Below are 21302 nucleotides of genomic sequence, written 5' to 3' on the forward strand. Positions count from 1 at the left end.
ACCAGAGCCTCTTGTAAACAAGGATCCCTGTAAATCTTGTGAGAACAAAAAAATAGCAAACATTACAGTCCATCCAACGATCTATAAAAGATCCAGCATGCATTAAGAAACAGTTTTAAAGTTGTAACAAATCATCTTATCATCGCTGGAGTCAAACACTGCAATCATCCTTCTTGACTGTGCACTACTACTACTACATATTTCATCTTCATCATCTTTCTCATTGGTGTTCAATTATCTTGGCTGTTAACAGCTGAGCCTGACTCTCTAAACTATGCATTATACACATTTCTTTCCAATCTTAGGCTCAGCCAGGGTTCTGTGATACTTTATTCAGATTAAGATGCTGTAAGGAGTAAAAGAAGTGAAAACCAGTTATCCCTTTCCCAGCTAATTCATTGCATTCGTCTTTTGTTTCCCAGTGATTAGATTCACAGTGATCTGGAGGCTGTAGCAGTAAGGCACTTTCTACTTTGATGAACTCAGCAGGTTTTATTTCATTTTGAAAGAATGTATGGCAGATGGAAAACTGATCTTGGTTGGCTATTGTGATTGTAATACTTTTTTTTTTCTTCCAAAATATTTTTTTTGGTTTAGACTTTTTTTTCTTTTGGTTTTGTTTTTCTTCATTTTTCTTACTCTCCATCTTAGAATAATAATTACCCCATGGTTCTTTTCATTTGACATCTAAAGAGGTTGACTTTCATCAGCATAGAATAACGCACTTAAATCCCAAGGCTATTTTAATCTGGAACGTTCAAGAAAGGTCTTGACCATGTGACAGGGGTTGTTGCTGAATTTATTTTTGTTTCTTGTTAGAAATGTGACTTTCAAACTCTGTGACTCTCTTTTGAAAAAACTAAATAGAACGGAAAAAAGTGAAACTTTATTTTTTGTTTGTGTGTCTGGAATATTTGATAAGAGCATCTGGAGCACACTTAACAGATTTAGGGCCAACTCTAACAATTTTACTTATCCAGTCCTTTTTGTGGCAAATACTATCTAATTTACTCATATATCCACAATGCATCTCTAACCTGTCTTTCACCAATTAAGCTCAGGCGCAGAAAGCCATCTAATTTGTTTACTGTTCCCCACTGAGAATTTGTACTTTGAAATAACAAGCCAAAGGATAAAAACAGTATTATTCCATTTTACCTAGGCAGGATGGAATAGCGACAGTACCATACTGAAATAACAGCCAGCTGACATGCACATACATTGTAGAACAGTGGTTCCTCATGAAATGACATTTTGGTAGAAGAATCCACCATGGTTACTGAGGTACTCTCAACAAGATGAATTCCCATGTTCCAGTAAATTTATCCTTTCCCTCTGGGGTCCAGACATGTCTCAGAAATGCCTTATTAAGACAGAGAGGAGGGAGAATGAGCAAGTTGTCTTTTACCATTGCCAGGAAGACAATAATAATTAATAAGATGACATAATTAATATAGTTTCTATTTCTTACTGCTGTGTAAATGGTGTGAACATGCCTGTATGTCATAGATATATAGATAAAAACATGCATTCTGTTTATTTAATGACAAATTAAGTGTGGTTATCTATTCATGTGCATTTGAAACTGACTGTTTTAACCTTGGCTGATACTCTAGTTTCATTGTGGGTGAGAAAATCTGACTGGCAGGGTTCTTTGGCATTTTCAAAAATCTACAGGAGTGTCTGACTCAGCAGAACATAAGACTCAATGTGTGTACAAAGAAAAAGTATAGGCTGTCCTGTGTGCATTATAGAAAGAGAGCATGGAAGGTACATGCACATAGGTGTGTGTGTGTGTAAATATATATGTGTGTGTGTGTACAGTTTCATAAATGCATATTGAAGGCTACTTCTGTCACTGTCTCAGGTGTATTTAGAAAAGTTCCTGGAGTGTCAAAGATACCTTGCAAAACTTACAGAACTTTTCCAGCAGTAGCACCCTTTTGTTGGTCAACTCTGCATATCCTGCTTCATAATTGGCTTCAAAGGCTTGCTTTCCAGCCATACCCCACAAATTGGTATGCACCATGGAGAAGAAAGAATATACAACACCTGCAATTTCCTAAGCAGAGGTACCTAGCACTGCAACATGTACTTAACCTATTTGCCATTTTCTTATCACTGACAGTGGGAAGAAGGTCGTGTGTATATGCAAAGGGACAACTGCAGGGTGAGATTGTTTCACATCTAAACCTGGACTGGATCAGGCCTACCTGAACTCCTAAGATGTGGGAAGCCAGACCAGTCTCAAGAATATTCTTCACTCTTTCCCTGAGCTTCATGAAGCAGGTATGTGGAAAAAAAAAAAGCAAGATTTCTCCCACCTTAAAATGCTTACCCTTTTTAGAAAATTTTAAAAATTCTTTTCTTCAAACAACAGCTTAGAGCTTTACAGCTTCCTCCACAGAGAGAGATTATGACTGCTGCTCCTGTTGTTTACCTAAAGTAGAACGCAAGCACTGCTGCTGATTTAGAAATGAGAGACCTATTCCTCCTTATCCTTCATGTTCCCAGGTGCCTGGCTGTTTTATTTAGCCTTGTTGCTAGAGAGAAAATTCTGTCTTAAACAGACCTGCTTTTGCATTAGAATTCCTGATTTTCAGAAAATACATGATTGCTTCTTAGAAATCACACATTTTTATGAGTAAAGCTGAAACATTATCTCTTTCCATTTGTATATACAAGCTTGAGGTTACATGAGATTCTATGCAAATATTTTTGAGGTTACATGAAGTTCTTGTGTAAGATGAAAGATGTATTTTGAGGACCCCCTCCCCCAAATATTTGTGTGGAGGTTATTTCATAGGATGAAGTTAGTTGTTCCTGCTGCTCATCAAGTTTATGCAATGTCTAGAGGTCTAGCATGGACATTACCTGCAATATGCTTATGGCATCCAGCTTGTCTCTGCTGAGGGAGCTGAGCAGGTGTTTTAGCCCATCAGTAACATGGGGTATCGATGAGGGCTGCCTCCAAACACCAGCACTACAGTCTGAGGGGCCAACAGCTCTAATAGTTTCTTTAAAGGAGGGCATTATCTTATTCATTTTATCTTATGTAGAGCAAGCTGATGAAAAGTGTTTGATAGCAGTGGTTTAGATGACAGTAACTGGGTTAACACTGTAAATTCTCCTGTTTAGTGGTTTACAATTCCAAACCTTACCTCACTGTAAGTGTTAAATAAGTGTCTGGAGATGTGAATGTGGACTTGGAGAAAGGAAGGAAGAATTTTGAGATTTGTTTGTATTGTAAGTGGATTAACCATGGATTTAATTAATTTTTATAGTTTTAGAACCTATAACTCTATGAATCCTATCTGATGGTGTGGATTTTATAGAGAAATACTTATCTGACTTGAGTTACAGGCTAAGTGAAGTAAACATCAATGTGTTGTATTCTCTGGGGTGTGTAATCATTATAAATTGGATACTAGACTACTCACAGAGAGCCCAAAACACTAACATGTTTCTTCAAAAGGATAAAAGGGTACATCTTCCCATTAGCTGCCTGAGCCTGTTTGAAAGTTTGCAGTGAAAGGAAAAAAGTGGTACCCGATAGCCTGTGTCAGCCAGGAACAACTTTTGGACTTGCAGGTCCCGGAGGGTTTTATAAAGTGTTATGTTTTGTAATAGCATCATGGCTAAAACCATAAGACATTTAAGAGTGTATCAATATGTGTGGACTCTCTGGAGACTAAGAAAACCAAAATGGTTGAGTAATTGTTTGAGGATATCTCCCACTGGACAAAGAACTTCTAAATTGTGTGTAGCACAGGATCTGTAAAAAGAAAAGCTGAGCTATGATTCATGCCCCCAAAACAGTTCTTTTTATCTTTATGCAGAGAAAAAAAATCCCTGAACAAACCAATGAGAAAAAAAAACCAAACAAACCAAAAATAGCCAACCCCAAAACATGGATAGCTCTGAGAATAATCTATAGAAGAACTGTCAGGCAAGACACATTCTTTGTGGGTCTAGAAAAAACAGATTAAAAAAAAAATATATATATATATAAGAATTAGATAAGTACCAACAAGAGAAGAAGACTGATACTGACATAGGGTTTGTTTGTTTGTTTGTTTGTTTTGGTGTGGGGTGGGTTATTTTTTGGTTTTGTCTTTATTTTTTTGTTTGTTTGGGGTTTTTGTTGTTGTTGTAATACCCTCAGGTTTGCAGCAGATTCCTTTAGGAATAAAAAAATTAGTACACTCTCTCATTCATACAGTCATTCAGTGTGCATTTTAGGAGACACTAGTCTCTCAGGCTACCCCTGGTCATGTTAAGGCTTACCAAGAAAGTGCTTGAATATGGAGATGTCTGAATGTGATGCAAGAATGGTAGAAAAGCATGACTCCAGACTTGGTGCAGCTGAGGAAGAAGTGGACCTGATAAATTAAAGCTTACTAAGAAGAACATTAGATGAAATGAAGATAACACACTTGGAAAATCCTGCACAGAAAAGTGAGCAAACAGGCCATATTAAACAGACCCCCAGGTCTGTAGTTACAGATGTCTGCAAGGAACTTGTTGATACAGTCCTTTTCTCATATGATAGCCCTGGATGTGTGTGGCTTATGCATCACTGTCACTAAGGAAAATTAAACAGAAAAATGTCTTTGGCCTTAGGCTCTGAGAATAAAAATAGTTTGGTTTTGTTATTTACAGAAGGTGACTGTTAGCTGAAACTGACTCTAAGCCACTTACTGCATTGCCAAAAGGTGTCTGGCAAACAGGACCTAGTGAAGAGAAGCATCATTTTCAGCAGCAAATGCATGCTTTTCCAGAAAATAGGATTTGAGGAAAAATTGGATTGTTTGAGATACAGATTCTCAGGCTGCTTGACAAAGGTGGGTGGGTAGGACTCCAGAGGTTCTATAGCTTCTATACCTGCCCATCTCATTCAAAGCAAGCAAAGAGATCTGCCCTGCAAAGGCAAGGCGAGGGGTCATTCTCATACCATATCTTATAGGTGGTAAAACCTATAGGTGGTAAAGACTATTATCCTGAGGCAATCAAGTATTTTAGTGAACAGGATTTTGTTGAAAGATACCTGAAGAGCTGCAGAAGAATATTATAACAGGGAAAAAACAAGGTGATACAGAGCCAAAAAACATCTTAAAAAAAATTATTTTATACACCAAGAAGACTGATACAAAAGAATTCATAAGGGTTTTTTTCCATGCATCAAGAATAGCGGATAGTTCAAGTAGTTTAAGAACAACAGTTCTTGTAAACAGCTCCAGAAAAGTGGCTGCTGAGGTAATGTATGCACAGAGGCATTTGCACTTAGGAGAAAATTATTAAACATCCCTCTCTACCTTGCATTCTTTTTGGGCTGCTGTTCTCTCTTCACTGTTAGAAATATGTACTTACAGATAAATCTGGGCTGTGCAAATCAAATGCATCTTCTTCAGATATTAACTGTATTATATAATAGTTTACAATGGAGTTTAGGAGATATGAGATGAGCCATTTCCTATATGGCCTATTCAGAAAAGTGTTCAACTCACCCTTCTCTTGTTTTCCTTGGCACTATCAAATTATAGAACAACAGAAAAGGGGGTGTGTGTTGTTACCTGTTGGCAATTTTACCAATCTAAAACTGCAAAGTAGAGCACCTTCCTGTCGCGGGTTGGGTTTGTAACCGGGCGGAAACACCAATTTAGTGTAGTGGTTTGGGCTCAAATACTCATTACTGTTTATCTTCTGTGAGATAAGAATTAGGAGAAACGCAAAGCAGGCACCAAACTTGAAAGAATATAAAGAAGTTTATTAACAGACCTAAAAGAAGAAAAGGAAAGGGAAAAAAAAAAAAATTATACCACCTTCAGAACTCTCCTCCTCCCCCCACCTTCCTCCCTTCTCCCACTGACAATGTAAAGACAACCCTTGAGATGTTCAGTCTGTTTACCACTTCCATAATAACCTTGTTCAGTCCATTTAGAAAGAGAAGTCTCTTTTTGCTCATGCTATGAAAACAGTATCACACCGAGACAGCCACCCACTTCCAAATATTGTTCAGTCCATTTAGGAAGAGGAGTCTCTCTGCTTGCGATGTGAGTCCCTTCCCCCGACTTGCAGCTTTTCCCGCAACTGCTTTCGAGGGTCCACTCTTGAAGGTTTTTGGGGTACAATTTTAAGGTTGAGCTGTTCAGAAACAAAGAAACAGAGGCCCTTCTCCTTCCCTGGGAGCAAAGGGTCTTCCACATCTTCATCGTTAGGACTATCTCTGGGAGCGTCTCTAGGAATTGAGGTTTTTCTCCTTTCCCATTTGGAGCAAAAGTCCTCATTTGGTTCATCTCTCCCTGTCCAAGCTTCTCATGAAATTACAGCTGCATCAGCATCTGCCTATCTCAGCGCAGGTGCTTCTGCTTACGAGTTGAACACTCCACCCCCCATATCTTCATGAAATTACAACAGGATACTCTGATACATCATAGCTTCACAACAGACTTTCAGCTTTAAGCATCTCCTCTCTCTCTTCCCTCAGGTTTTCAGCTCTTCACAGCACTAAAAGGGTTAATCTCACCTCGGCCTTGCAGCTGGAATGTGGCTTATCGCAGTTGGTCCCCTGACCTCTGCCGGACAGAGGTGCCGCTTTGCTGAATCTCGGCCGCAGTGGAGGGGGGGGGTTCCGAGCCGCTCCGGCTGCCCACGGCAAGGCAGTGGGGGGGGGTTCCATGGCTGGAACAGGCCCATGGCTCCAGGCTGGCCGTGGCCCGGCCCGGCCTGGCCCAAGCAGGGCCTGGCCGGGCCCGCTGGCCCCTGCACGGGGCCCACAGCCACCTGTCCCAGCGCCAGAAACGAGAGAGAGCTTGGGGGGAGTTTGTCTATTCTTAAGTGTGTATCACAGAGGCCGTCACAACTTTAAGTGGCTTAAAGAATTGTCCATATTCAAACTGGCCAGCTGATAGGTTCTATCAGGTCCCAGAGGAAGCTGTAAGCACCCCTTAGCAAGGACATCCCTTCCGGGACTATCCTTGCTAACCTACGACACTTCCCTTGTCAAAATGTGATATCAGAGCACTTAGGGATCTGCAGTTAAATGTGCAGATAAAGCAGATATGGAGATATAGAAGCTGCTGAAAGAACGTCTCATGGTCACAGAGTTTATCAATCCAGAAACACATGTACTACTGAATTCCCTGCTTCCTAGCAGAACTTCTATGGAAGAACCAGATTAATCAGGTAGAGAGAGCCTTTTTTTTGGTATCCCACAAGCCTTTTGGGATGACCCTCAAGGTTACTAATCCTGAAAGATGGTCTGGCATCCTCTTAGAAGAGTAGCAATAAGGTGGACTGTTGGCCATGTTTGGGACAAAAAACAGGTACTCACCAAATCTTTAAATGTTTGTTTACCTATAGCTCCTAAACAAATCCAAGCTTTTATCTTTGGCAACATTAATTTTCAGGATTTCTTCCTGCTCTTTCCAAAATGACAGGCTCAGGATGATAAAGTGTTAGAACAGCTCCTGCAGCTCTCTCTGCAGAGGAGCTGGGTAACAGCTGGAAGACAAGGGGTACTCTATTTTAGGATTTCCAGGCTGCAGGGAGTATCCCTGAGGAAGTCTTGAAAAATGGTGTACTGTCAAGCACTGCGAGCCTGCCTGTGGCTATCACATCTTGGTAATGGTGGGTAGCTGAACCGAGTTTCCCAAGGGAAGGCAGTTCTCTCTTCTGGTGAGAGTGTGCACAGAGCACCTGCAGCTCACACGTCTCTCTAAGGAATCCTTGACAGCAAGACAATTTTGCACTGAATGCCCAAACCATCCTGAAAGGGGCTTTGAGTAGGGTGATTGACACACCCTTGAGAAGTCAAGCTGGAAGGTGGAGGATGATAGTAAGTACAATGGGGTGTAATGGGTATAGACTACAGATTTCTGCCTTATGCATCCCAAAGTCACAGATAGACTGTCTTGGGACAGTCCAAAATGATTTTTGGTGTGTTTTTCCACATGCTTGCAGCCGGGGCTACACAGTCCTGTGGGCGCACAAAGAGACCAATATGGTTAGAGTGTTCTGGCTGATTATAGATACAAGGGCACATGGTCAGGGAGAAGAGTAGCCACAGGCATGTGGCTGCAGAGAGGTGGCACATATGCATGGTTCTGGCAAGTAATGTTGGCTGGACCTCATCACACCAAAGTCTGGCAGAGTTGCTGATTTCCAGATGAAAATTTCATTTTGTGGCTGAGAAAACTGGACTTGGGATCTAAGCAGAGGAGAATGTTGTCTGCAGACTTCAAAGAGATTGGTGGGTCTATAAGTGCAGCTGTGTGGCTCTACCCCATCTACTTCTGGTTTTAGGTGAGAGGCAAAATGTTGCTGCACTCATTTTGTGCTGTTCTGGCAGTAGGGCATGGATGGTGATACTGGTGTGTGTAGCCATACTGGGCTGTCTGGTGAAGTATGTCTTGAAAGACATAAATAACTCCTAGTGCAGGGAGTGATCAAAGTGCCAGGTGTAGTCCTCTACAGCATAATTTAAAGGACTAAGTGCTAGCTAACATTCGTGCTCAGGCATACCAGGATGCACTGAAAGACCTCTGTAGATGAGAGATTTGGCAGTACAGACACAGCCAGGGTTAGTCTAACAAAGCAGTATATATGCAAGCTGTAGTAAAGCTACAGTGTGAAAAGAGAACTGGTGAGATGAAAGATGCCAGAAACCTGAGTGTTAAAGATTAAAAAACCCCCCCAAATCTGCTTAAAAACCTGAATGTTTGAAGTGAGTGGCTGCAGTTCCAAAAAATTGAATAAAATAATTACACTTACTGCCTGGAACTGCATAGTTTTGGCTTTTTTCTAAGAAGGTAGGTGAACTTTATATTGACTTGATTTATCCTTAGTGCAGCCCAAAGCACTAAGTATTTCACCTTAGCTGGTGACCATAATGTTTTCAGACAAAGCAAAAGTAGAGCACATTTTTTTATGAAAAGCCATGCAAAGTTGACGTGATTCATTTGAAAAAGCTAACACAATAGCTTCCAACTTCTTGATTATTTTTTAAAAATTAAAAAAAGTATTATTAATTTGGATCATATTGAGCATTTTTTCATCTTGTTCAGTTCTTCATGTTTTGATGAAAAAAATGAACCAAATATTGAAACTTGCCTGTACATTTATAGAATCATAGAACCATTTAGGTTGGAAAAAAATCCTAAGATCATTGAGTTCAACCCCAGTCCTTACACAGCCAAATCCACCATTTCCCCATGTGCCGTATCTCCATATCCAGGGAGGGTGACTCAACCACTTCCCTGGGCAGCCCGTTTCAATACCTGGTAACATTTTTCAGTGAAGAATTATTTCTTAAGATCTGATATAAACCTCCCTGGTGCAACTTGAGGCCATTTCCTCTTGTCTTATTGCTCGTTACTTGGAGAAGAGACCAACACCCATCTCACCCTAACCTTCTTTTAGGTAGTTGTAGAGACTGATAAAGTCTTCCCCGAGCCTCCTTTTCTCCAGGCTATATAACCCCAGCTCTCTCAGCTGCTCCTCATAAAACTTGTGCTCTAGACCCTTCACTAGCACTGTTGCCCTTTTCTGGACACACACCAAACCCTCACTGTCTTTCTTGTAGTAAGGGGCCCGGAACTGAGCACAGGATTTGAGGTGTGGCCACACCAGTGTCAAGCAAATGGGGACAGTCACTGGCCTGGTCCTGCTGGCCACGTTATTGTTTATACATGCCAGGATGTCTTTGGCCTTCTTGGCCACCTGGGCACACACTGGCTCTTGTTCAGCTGCTGTCAACCAGCACCCCAGGTCCCTTTCCTTCCTTGGAAGCTTTCCACTCTTCCCCCAGGGAGTAGCACTGCATGGGGTTGTTGTGACCCAAGTCCAGAACCTGTCACTTGACCTTTTGAACCTCTTGCAATTGGCCTCAGTTCATCAATCCAGCCTGTACAGATCTCTCTGTAAAGCCTTCCTACCGTCCAGTAGACCAACACTCACACCTTGGTGTTGCCTGCAAACTGACTGAGAGTGCACTCAATCCCCTCGACCAGGTGTGCCAGTTTGGACAAATTTGGAGGAAAAATATTCTCTGATAGAAGGCAGGTTACAACCAGCCCTCCCCCACCAGGTTTGGGAAAAAATGCATTTTCCTCGAAGGAAAGTGAAAGAGATAAAAAATATCTAACAAACACACAGGAAAAGGATAATGATGCTAAATAATAAAACCTCTCGCTGTGGAGAGAAACCTGGGAAAAATTTCAGAGTCCTTCTGTAGATCTCTCTCTCCCCCTCCTTGGAGCTGGGATGGGGTGGTGGGCCCACCTCCAGGGCCAAGGCCTCGGTGGAAAGTGCTCCCAATGTATTCTGATGTTGAAACAGTCCAGCAGAGAGAAAAGGGAAAAAACCGAAGTCCCAGGAAAACAAAAGTTCAACTCTCTGTCTCCCTCTGGAGAAAAAGAAAGCCGAAAGCTGGCTGGAAAACAAGCAGTGCTTCCTCTGCTCTCTACTGCAGAAAGCAGAACACAGAGGAGTCTGTGTATCTGTCTGTAAACTGCTTTGAAAGTTTTGCTGGTTTTTTTTTTCTCTCCCCCCTCTCAGGCTCAGTTTAAAGGCACAGAAAAGGCAAAAAATTAATTTCTGGGCATAGAGCAGAGATAGGGGATGCACATCATAAAGTCACCTCAAGACACCAGGTCATTGATAAAGTTACTAAACAGGACTGTCTCCAATACTGAGCCCTGGGGAACAACACTAGTAACTGGCCACCATCTGAATGAAACTCCATTTACCACATCATAATTTGATCCTCAGATCAATTTAAAATTTAAATTTACATTGCTTAATAACTTGCCTCATCTGCAAAAATTTTGTGTTAAAACTCCTGTGCAGCCAATACTTAACAGGAGACCCAGGCAGTCTTGTATCATGGACAATGTGCTCCAAGGGTATATATATAAAAAAAAATGATGATGAAAAGAAAAAAGGATTATTTATTTGTTATAGTTTGGTCATCTCGCTTGCTGTAGACAAGTTATATTTATTTTGCTCTGACCTAAAGCAATTTCTTTGGTAATCAACAGTGAGAAAAGAGTGTAAGGCAACCATGAGCACAGGATTCATGTAGTAACACAGATGCCATTCCCAGCAGGTTTTCAGTGAGTGAAAATTCTACTCATCTTTTATATCCAAGAGCAATCTTCTCTAGCTTTGCCACTCAGATATTTGCTCTCGCAGTGTCTTACATACCAAAATAGTGAATATGATGGTAATCACAAATCTCCGCATCAGCAAATTTCTTTCTTTTGGAAGGAGCTTATGCATTTTCTGTTCAACACTGAAACTGTAATAACTGCTTTTAAAAAAGTAATTTATCTCTGAGAAAAATTATAATTTTTTTTTTTACTGTTTTATGTGTGCTCTTAATTAAAGTTCAGCTCTTACGTTTGATGAAAAAACTAATACTTAACCCCATGCTTGGTGATGAAGGTGAAATGACACCTAAAACCTGCCTTTTTGAATTCGGACAGGTTAGGTTTCTTGGGGGGGATGGGATTTAAAATACAAGAGAATAGTTCATTTCTGAAATCAAGAATTTTTCTTTAATGGCTTGATTATAGCCTATGAAGACTCCTGGGATAGAATTCTAACATAACTAGGTTCGTTCTTAATATATTCAAACCTCATCAATTTTGCTTAAATGATATTCAAGCATGAATGTTAACTAGTAGAACTGTAGTCTTTGGATTTTTGTAATTGCTGTGGAATCATGATGGAATAAGGAAGATGATATTCTTTTATGGTTCTGACTGCACTGTTCAGCAGGGACATTGTGCAAATCACTGGATTTAATAGAGACTGATTCTGAACTAAGTAAAAACAAGATAAAACGTCTCCTAATGAACCTTTTCAGCATGTAGTTTAAAGGAGGGTAGTTTACTTGCTATGGTACTGATTTTTCATTAGCAATATCTTCTCCTCCATGTCTCTTACAGAAAAACTGCACAGAATTTGAGGAAGAAACAGAAAGGCATGTATTTATGGCAAGTAGCATAGCTTTATGCTTTCTATCATCAAAAAAGGAACTGTCTTAAGATCAGTCCAGAGAACTGAGCCAGCTAGTGCATGGGCTGTTCTCCACATATGGCTTCTGTTCTGATGTATATTTGCATATTCACATGGCTTGTTATATATTTGGTGAAGCTTAAAACATGTAATTGCAGTTAGTTATGTGTACTGCTGTGTGATTTATGTGGAGGGGGGGCTTTGTGAAGGATCAGTAGGAAGAGCTTTTCAATAGTTTGAGCTAGAAAAGTCTCAAGATCCAATATATCCTGTCTATTTTGACATGCTTTTGCTCTTTTGGGTCATTGATCTTCTTGACTTGCTTTTTTTCATAGTTGATAATCTGTTCATAAGCTATCAGTCTTCTTATTAGACTTTCCCCACTCTTTTTCAACACCTTGACCTTATATAGTTTTTAGTTCTAGACACTTTTACAACAGCTGAGTTCAAAGAGTGCTTTTCTGCATCCCTGCTGCTCTCCTGAGGCACATCTTTTAGTGTGTAAGTTGGCCTGCAGCTTCACTTCCCTTTGAGGTATGTTGTGGAAGGTACCAGGTCTGAGGTGCTTTAAGGCTCAGAGACTCCCTTGTTTCAAGGAAAAGAAGTATGTTTGATCAAGAAGGATGATTACTGAGCTGCTTATATTTATGTTTAAATTATACCATCCAAGGATAGGTTAAGATACAGGCAACTTGCTTTCCCTGCAGCAGTTTAGTATCTCAGTTTAAGTCTTTATTCACTATTAGTTAATGACTAGAAAACAATGCACTGATTGTGTTGATACCATGATATAAAAACCTCCCCTTTTTTCTTGTATTGTAACCTATATAGTCTGAGTAATTTCCTAACTTGGCTGATATAATTAGGCAGAGCAGTTTGAGTCATGATTTCTGACTTGAAAAAATTCAGGAAAAAAGGAAAACTCTACAGGATATGACATAGTGTCTTTTTTTACATTATGTCTTATTGATGGCACAATGGAAATAAAATGATATGCGGAATATTACATTAAAAGTTGAGAACACACACACAAAAAAGACCCAACCCCAAATACATAAAGGAGAATTCTGTGAGAAAAGACTGAAGAGATAGTGAAGGAGAGGTCAGATCTCAATATACAACAAAGAAAGACACCTATGTGTAAAAAAGACAGGAAATCAGGAGAAGATTGTTATATGCCATTTGTTGAGTAGTAGGTTTTTATCTCAGATGTGTAATAATTTGAAATCAGTGATACTGAGACTAACATAGAGGCACATCTGAAATGACACTCTACCACTGTGGTTTGGGTATAACTTCAAACTTTTTAATCTTAAAATGCCATGGGTTAAATTGTAGTCTATTATGTCTGTGTACCTCTAGCAAAAGCACTTGAATTCAAAGAAATTACAGTGGCTACTAATCAGAGAAAAAACCTTCTGGCTTGAGACCAGCATTATAAAAGAGAAATAAAACAACTGACAGTTCAGAGTACAGGAAAGCACTGAATGTGAAATCCTAAACCCTAGGTTTTTATTACCAAAGAGGATCTTTGAATACTTTTCTGATAGTCATTAAATGAGAAGGAAAATGTACCTGAGAATATAATTCTGTTTTGGTTAAATACAAATCTTTGACCTTGCTGCATTATTCACTATTTGAAGTTGAGGAATTCAGAAGTATTACGTTATATATATGCCACTCTTGTAATTTTCTTTTGGTACTTTTCTCCTAATGTTATTTAAAAGTCAACACAGCTAACAAAATGATTAGTTATTAATGATAATTTTTATTGCATATTTGTGCCACAAATGAATGCTGTTATTCAGCATATATGACATTAATATAAATGTCATTTGAAGAATTGTTATTGTTTACTGTGGGGTGGGGTTTTTTTTTTCAAATTTGCTAGAGGTTCTTTTTCATAGGGGGAAAAAAAGTTGCTAAGTATTAAGTTTAACTATGCCAGAAAAGAGAAGCCAATACAAAATAGGGTGTGAAAACCGTGCCTGATAAACTCACTGCTCACTGGTAATAATGTCAGAATTAGTTGCTCTGAATGTGATATTGCAGTGCAAACAGTGTCAGAAGCTTTTTTTTTTTTAACAAAACATTTGATAGAGTTTGTTTCTTACAGCAATGTAATCCAGAATTACTTTTTAAAGATTTATAAATTAAGACCAAAATCCCCATCCTTCAGGACTTCAGCTAGTGTTAGAAAAAGAATGAATATTATGATTGTCAATATGATTGTCAATACCTTCTTTTGGCATTGGGAACAAAATGCATACTTTTCTAAACTCATGACGAAGTACTATTCATTAATGATAAGGCAAAAGATACTGTTGCTGTCCACATTTATTTTCCTTGCAATCTGAACTTTATTAAAAAATGAACAATAACAAAAAATATGACTAAATCCCAGCATGCATTGTGTATGGTATTTTCTTCACTTTACTATTTGAGAAATAAGTTCAGGAGTGGATTCAGATTTCATATACTTAATAAAGTAACTGCCACAAACTGAAAATTTAAACAACATTTGGCATTTCACCCTTTATTTGCATAAGGGCTGAAATTGTCTTTGGATTGCTGATTTTCCCATATAGCCAAAGCTTTTCTTTTGAGTTGTAAATCTCTTTGCAGCTTTACTTAGCTGTGAAATTTCCTTGACAATCTTCAGCTCTCTCCTGTCTTTCAGAACAGTCGCATGAAAATGGATAAAAGCTGTGACCACTGGAAGAATGCAGCAAATGGCAGTGAAACACCAGGCAAGAACTTGTATTAGAGTACAAACAATAACATGTCATCATTCTGGATGCAAGGTATTCTCTACTGCCAGTAGAGTGTAGTAGAGACTATGGTACTAAGGTAGAGAACTATGAGGAGCTCACCAAATTTGGACCACTAATGGTGCCTCCTCCCAGCAACTGTGTTATGAAAGCAATTACATTTAAATTGCTTTTCAAATTTATTGAATTAGTGTAAATTATACTGACAAAATGATGCCTCTTTCTTTGTTAGGTTAACACACATCCAATACCAAAATATTTAACTTATACCTGTTTTTGAGATTTAAGTTGCACTAGGTAGTTTTACTGATGTTCCTCAGAAATGCTAAACTTAATTCCTAGTTGCCAAATCCAAAGGAGACAACCTTTCTTCAAATAGCTAACATCCTCTTTAGACAGTTCTTCTCTTTTTCACAGCATCATATGAAATGTTTAGTAAACTAATGAGTTCAGTAAACTAATGAGGACTAAATATGTAATTTATCTCATAGTATTGTAAGTGGCAAATTTGACTTATTTTTCTTCCTTACGTCTTTAAAATGGAGAAAGTCGAGTATGTGACTCATTTCTTTATGGACTCCATCTTGAAAATATTGGAATTACTATAATGCTGTTAATTTCAGTCATTCTGTGATTTTACTGAAGGCTTTGTGAAAGTTACTTCAGAATTTCCAGGGCAGAATTCTGGTCTTGACAACTTGGAAAAAGTGGCATTCCCTTAATTTTAAATAATTTTATGAGGACTAATACACAGTTTAATGGAGCCTCTACACAGCTGTGCAAAACAGCTACTACTAATGGGCCACCAAAATTGCTTTAGGTTTTTTTCCAGTAATTAAAAACAGATGGTCAATAACATTTTCCACAGTTTCTAAACAAACTTAGTAGCTACTACTTGTGTAATCAAACACTGATTTGCTAGTTTATAAAATGATTTTGTGACTGGATAAGGACAAAAAGGGGTTAGGGGAAAAAACTGATCTTGGTAACATAATATTATCCTATTGAAGACAATAGCTAGTCTGGACTTACAGCAGGATAGAGGATAACATTTAACCCACAATTCATAACTCTTGATTTTGAGTATTAAAGAGCATAAAGGTCTCAGTACAGAAGCTTCAGAAATATTCTCCACCATAATTTACATTTATAATCAACTTTTCCTGCATACAGTTGCTCCTGATTCCTCCTCTCACCCACTTTACTAACACTCTAACTTATATTGTTGACGAAGAAATGTTGCAGGTTTGCATAGATCTAGCTGTGCTCAGTTGGATCAATGCACCCTCACTGAATAATTGTAGAGCTTTTGACATCATTGGTACCCCCAGATAGTGCAGTGAGACAGGTTCTATGTGTTCCACATCCATGAATAAGTGACAAATTAAAGGAGATGTCTGCAGCAATATTTAGTTTTGAAGAACTTAATTTTTAATATGTTGTCTTTGTCACAGAATCTCTACATTTTCAGATTAGTGTAAAGTTGTTCAATGCAGGGTTATAGGAGCCTCCATAAGTAATGATTTCAAATTCTTAAACTACCCTTAAGAAGTACTTAAATAAAGCATGTATATTTAAATAATCTTTTTTATTTTTATGATCTGTAAATGCCTCCTTTTACACACAGTTAGATACTGCATTTTTATATTCTAAAAGCCAATGTCTGTACTTTTTCATTTGCACAAAAAATGTTGCTCTGTGCCTAGAAGCTCAGAAGGTATCAAATACAAAATTTGAGATACAAGAAAGGTTATGAAACTTTGAGTCCTTGATAGGCAGGTGGATGTGGGGAGAAGTCTTGAGTTCTATTTAATGGTGTGATTTCTATAGGAGAGGTTAAAATGCCCTGAAAGCAACATTCTTAGCTGATTTAATCTTTTCTTGATCCTAGCAGAATTCAGTGAAAATTTAGAATTTTATCTGGTATAGCTCTCTGCTCAAAACACTTCTCTGGATATCACAGACCTGAAACACCTAAATACATTAACAAATTTAGCAGTTAGAAGGTTGTGATATCATTATGCATTTCCTAAGCAGAATATAGAATGATATGCATGTCTGTCTTCTTGTAGTTTTGTCTATGTTTTGTTGTCTAGGAATAGCCTTCCAGAGGCCAGTGTGTGGAGATGAATTGCTAGCTGTAGTTTGTCTAGCTACAAAGTAGGTGCAGCATGTATAAGGAAACAAAGTCCCAGTGAGGTTCTGTAACCCAGGGCAGTTGTAGCATTCTTCATTTCTTCCTCCAGGAAGATTCTGTGCAAAGGGTGGAAAGGGGAATCACATTGGCTTGATCTCCGTTATGAGTTTATATCAGTATCTGCAAATAAAAATGAGACTAAATGGTAATGTAAGGACATGTCTCCCCTTCCCTTTAAAAAAAGGAAAAAAAATTAAAACTGATTTTTGGCTGAATGTGGAGTATCAGTTGAATCTGACACAAAATATCCACCCTTAGGTGCTCTGGATAACTTTACAGTCTTAGTAAAACTTCAGTTTCTAGTGGCATTCAATCCATCAAAAGGATGGAGTGGTGTTAATGGCAATCATGATAATTACATCCAAGGGGTTAAAATCTATTTCAGTGATGCTTTGTGGTTAATGGAATTGATCTTGATCCTTCTCTTGCAGATATCCCAGCACAAAGTTGTGTATAATGCCAATACTGTTCTCAGCATGAATTTTGGTTAATTGTCCAGTAGAACATACACCCCTGCTGATACACTTGATGCAGCACATGTAAGGATAGGGGGTTCTAATATAATAAACTGTGGTAAGACTAACATAAATCACTTCTATGTGTGCATGCATAAACATCTGCCTTCTTTTTTTCCAGTAAAATCTCTGAGTCAGAAACCACATAAATCTGCATCCATCTGTGGAAGACACACCTGATTTACAGCTTGTCCTTATTGAATAACGTCTCATTTTGTCTATCACCTCCATGATTTGTCTGTGGAATACCAAAGGCACCTTATACTGCAGAAAAAATATAGCTTCTAAGTTGTACTCAACAGCTGGGCTGTGTGCTGTATGCAAGTTCCTGTTGAGTATTTTGTTCATTTCAATGGGTGTAAAATAGTTGTATACAAAAAATGGGGATTTTCTCTTGGATTTAATTGTTGACAAAATGGCTTTTTTTCAAGATAAAACTCAAAGGATCATCTCATACATTTTATCTTCTACTACTTCTGGCTTATTTTTGGATTTTAGACCATGTTTCTGATTCATGCCGCATTTACTGAAGTACAGCTGAACAAGTATTGTTAAATACATCATACTGCAGGTGAAAAGGTAAAATGGTAAAGTGGTGCCCTATGAAACTAGAAGAGCACGGTAAGGCTTATCCATATGTTGTGCACTAATAGAACTAATAAAATGAGAAATATATAGCGATATTTTTCCTTGAATGGTTCACTGTAATATCTTCAATTTCATTTTAAGCTCGTGGAGGTAAATCAAAAGAAAAAAGATTGTTTCAGTCATGCTAGGAAAAAGGCCTAGATTTATTAGGATCCTCCAGCCTACTGTTTACTAGTTCCATAGTACAAAAAATGTCTGTGATTTATGTGCCAGGGTTTAAAGTGACAGTTATAGAAAATATGTTGATATGCCAATTAATATATTTTTTATTCTGGAAATAGAATGGGAAGGACAATAAAAGATGTCAGAGATTTAGAATTATTTTAATATTTATTTCCATTACCAATATTTCCCTAAAATCTAGAATGCAAGGCAGTCTGTTTTCCTACAGATTTCTCTCAGATCAGTTTGACTTTGGAGTCTAGGAAGGTTAAAAGTCGTCTTGAAGTCTCTCTGAGAACAGGTATTCAAAGGATCTTTTGCCTCCATTTTCATGTGCAAGTGCAATTATTTCCTGAGACTGTTTCCCTTGTGGCAAATTCTTCTTAAATCATTCAGTTCATGTGAAAATAATTGAAGACATATTCAGACACTGACAGCAGCACAGAGAAAATTACTGGATCAGTTTGGTGTCCATGGGCAAAAAGCTGAAGTTAACCAATGGATAATTCATGATAAAAGATCTTCATTGGAGTTCAGAGCTAAGGAAGAGGCTCCCCACACCTGCAAGATGAATTTAGTGCATCCGATGTTCTCATTTGTGTAGTCACATTTGTTTGTATTTAAATGCACTGTAATGTTTACCAACGGATTTCAGTGTTCCCATTTTATTTCCTTCCTTGAGACCTGTTACTATTCTTGTTAATACTCTTGCTTTTCTAAGAATGAGAATTGCTGTTACTATCATTACCTGGTATCTAGAGGTCATCCATTTCAGACTCAGAATTGTTGAAATCAATTTCTAGATTCTGCTTGATAACAGGAACAAGAATATCAGGAGATAGAAAGAAACATAACTGACCTGCATCATGTTAGAACTATTCTGAGGTGTCTCAGAAACACTCTTCTTCAATCACTTTCAAAGAGCCCTGAAAATGTTGCAACCCAGAAAAGATTTGCAACAGACTCTTCTCTCAAAATATATTTCACCTACCCCCTCAACTTCAAAAATATTTTTATTGTTCTATTTTGTTGTTGTGCAAAATGTGTCACTTGTTTTCAGTGACAGTGTTAAATAATGGTCTACAAAAACCGTTTTAGAACATAAATGTTAATGTGCTACTGTCATGAGTCTGAATTGTAGTGATCTTTCACTTCACTTCATTTATCTGTGTGTTGTTAGAATGCTTTAGTATAACCAAGACATAAACAGAGCTGGAGCCACATTGATTTCAAATGAAGGGATGGTAACGATTCCTACAGTTATGAGTTACTTTTCTGCATGGGAGTTTCTAGCTAGTGAGCTGGAAAAATAATATTACAAGTGATAAATAATGAGCCAGAGAACCACTCATCCATCACTATATTTTGCAATGATAATTTTCTGATAAGTAGGAGTCTGTAATGCCTCAGAACTCTTCCCCAAGTTCCTTAAGACATCTAATTATTCTGTATGTTTTATTCAGACACAACTAAATTCAAATATGAAGATTTGTTTTGACACTGTGGAATACAGTAATAATTGTATCCCTTAATTTTCTGAACTTTACTTCATTTACTTAGTAGCTTCTACAGTCATGCTAAAAAAATAACATGAATATCTAAACAGTCATTGTAATTACACATAATTCAAAAGCCACAATCAGAAAAGCAGTCCCTCGTAGCAGGTAACACTGAAGTACAAAACTAAAACTAAGCCTAGAGACTTTTCATTATGAAATTCCAGGAGAAAGAAAAATAAAATAAATAGAAGTGTCTGAAATACTGTAAGAGCCAGAAAGGAGAGATGAGATTTTAAGTTTTTTTTTCTTTCAGAAACTACTAAATAATTCTAGTCCAAAGAGTTGTGATAGCAGTCTACACCTTCTGTATTAGAGTTGTTTTGAAGCTGGAGTTGATGCCCACTGCTTTCTCTACTCGTCTTTTCTTTTCTTCTGGCCAATGGAACATATGAAGGGAGGGCAGGAACCAGAATCCAGGCAACAAACAGTTATCTTTCACAGCCTAGTAAATAGGAATTTTGCCATGGTTAGCTTAAGTAGATAGACTTTGTATTGATCTGGTAGGACTTAGGCCTGCACTGATTTTAGCGTCTTTTAACAATTTTCTAGAGTTGACTCTTGCTTATCTGCTTTAACTCAACCTCATCCTTGATATCTGACACATGTAGGGAGTAGATGAACAGGTCTAGCATACAAGGTGGTATGGATTTCCAGCAAACAACAGCCTTTTGTGCCAGCTGAGACAGTGGGAGCTTATTCTGCAGCTTTCCAAATTCCTCTGAAAACCAGTGCAGGGATCATAAGGGAGGGGAAATAGACTGGGATAAGAAAATATTTAAAAATAGATTCAAGTGAATCCAAGAGTGAGGAGGGAAAGATCCCCATCACCAGCATTGTGCTGCTCCTGGTGGACTATTATGAGTGCTGGTAACTCACAGTGGCACGTCACAGGACAGCTCTGCCTGGAGAAGACCTGAAGTCACCAATCTTCTGACTTGGAAGGACATTGGAAAGGAGGAGACTACAACATGAGAGAAATTGAGTGGATAGTAAGTTTTCCTTCATGACAGTTTTAAGGGCTTTTTTATTATTATTAATAGACTATTGATCTTATTATATCTAAATTAATGAGAGGTATTTTATTTTGAATAATTTGGGTGTTGTCTGAGCTAACACTAAATTTTTGGTTCCACTTATAAAGTGTGTTCTAATTTTACCAACAGGACTTAAACCATAACAAACACTTTCAGTAAAGCCTTTGTGGAGACAGTGTTATCCTGAGCCACGCTGAAAAATATTTCTCTCTCTTCCATTTTCTTCCCTTCCAAGGTTTTGACTGCTGGGGAAAGCTGTGGGTGTACTGGGCTGAGAAGCAGTGTGGGGTCTAAGAGATTCCAAAGCTAGACAGAGACTCTGGTTCTGCAGGGACGTGAGGTACAGTTCTTGCTGTCAGAGGATCCTCCTGATATGGACAGTGGGATTCAGTCAC

The 21302-nt window shown here is 38.3% G+C and overlaps 1 long non-coding RNA gene across 11 annotated transcripts in view; it reads left to right on the top strand.

Moving 5' to 3' along the window:
• The window catches only part of LOC138109716 (uncharacterized), a 48179-nt gene extending 28757 nt beyond the window's left edge, over window positions 1-19422 (top strand). For 7 of the 11 annotated variants that reach the window (XR_011150678.1, XR_011150683.1, XR_011150674.1 and 4 more), the window contains 2 exons: window positions 2129-2289; window positions 14702-19422. This is a non-coding gene — a long non-coding RNA (uncharacterized lncRNA). Of the gene's footprint in view, window positions 1-2128; window positions 2290-2380; window positions 2515-14701 lie in introns of all 11 variants that reach the window. The other 4 variants (XR_011150679.1, XR_011150676.1, XR_011150681.1 and 1 more) reach the window with 4 other exon arrangements.
• Window positions 19423-21302: the final 1880 nt, after the last annotated feature.

The sequence above is a fragment of the Aphelocoma coerulescens genome, chromosome 4 (assembly GCF_041296385.1).
Source record: "Aphelocoma coerulescens isolate FSJ_1873_10779 chromosome 4, UR_Acoe_1.0, whole genome shotgun sequence".
Classification (NCBI taxonomy): Eukaryota; Metazoa; Chordata; class Aves; order Passeriformes; family Corvidae; genus Aphelocoma; species Aphelocoma coerulescens.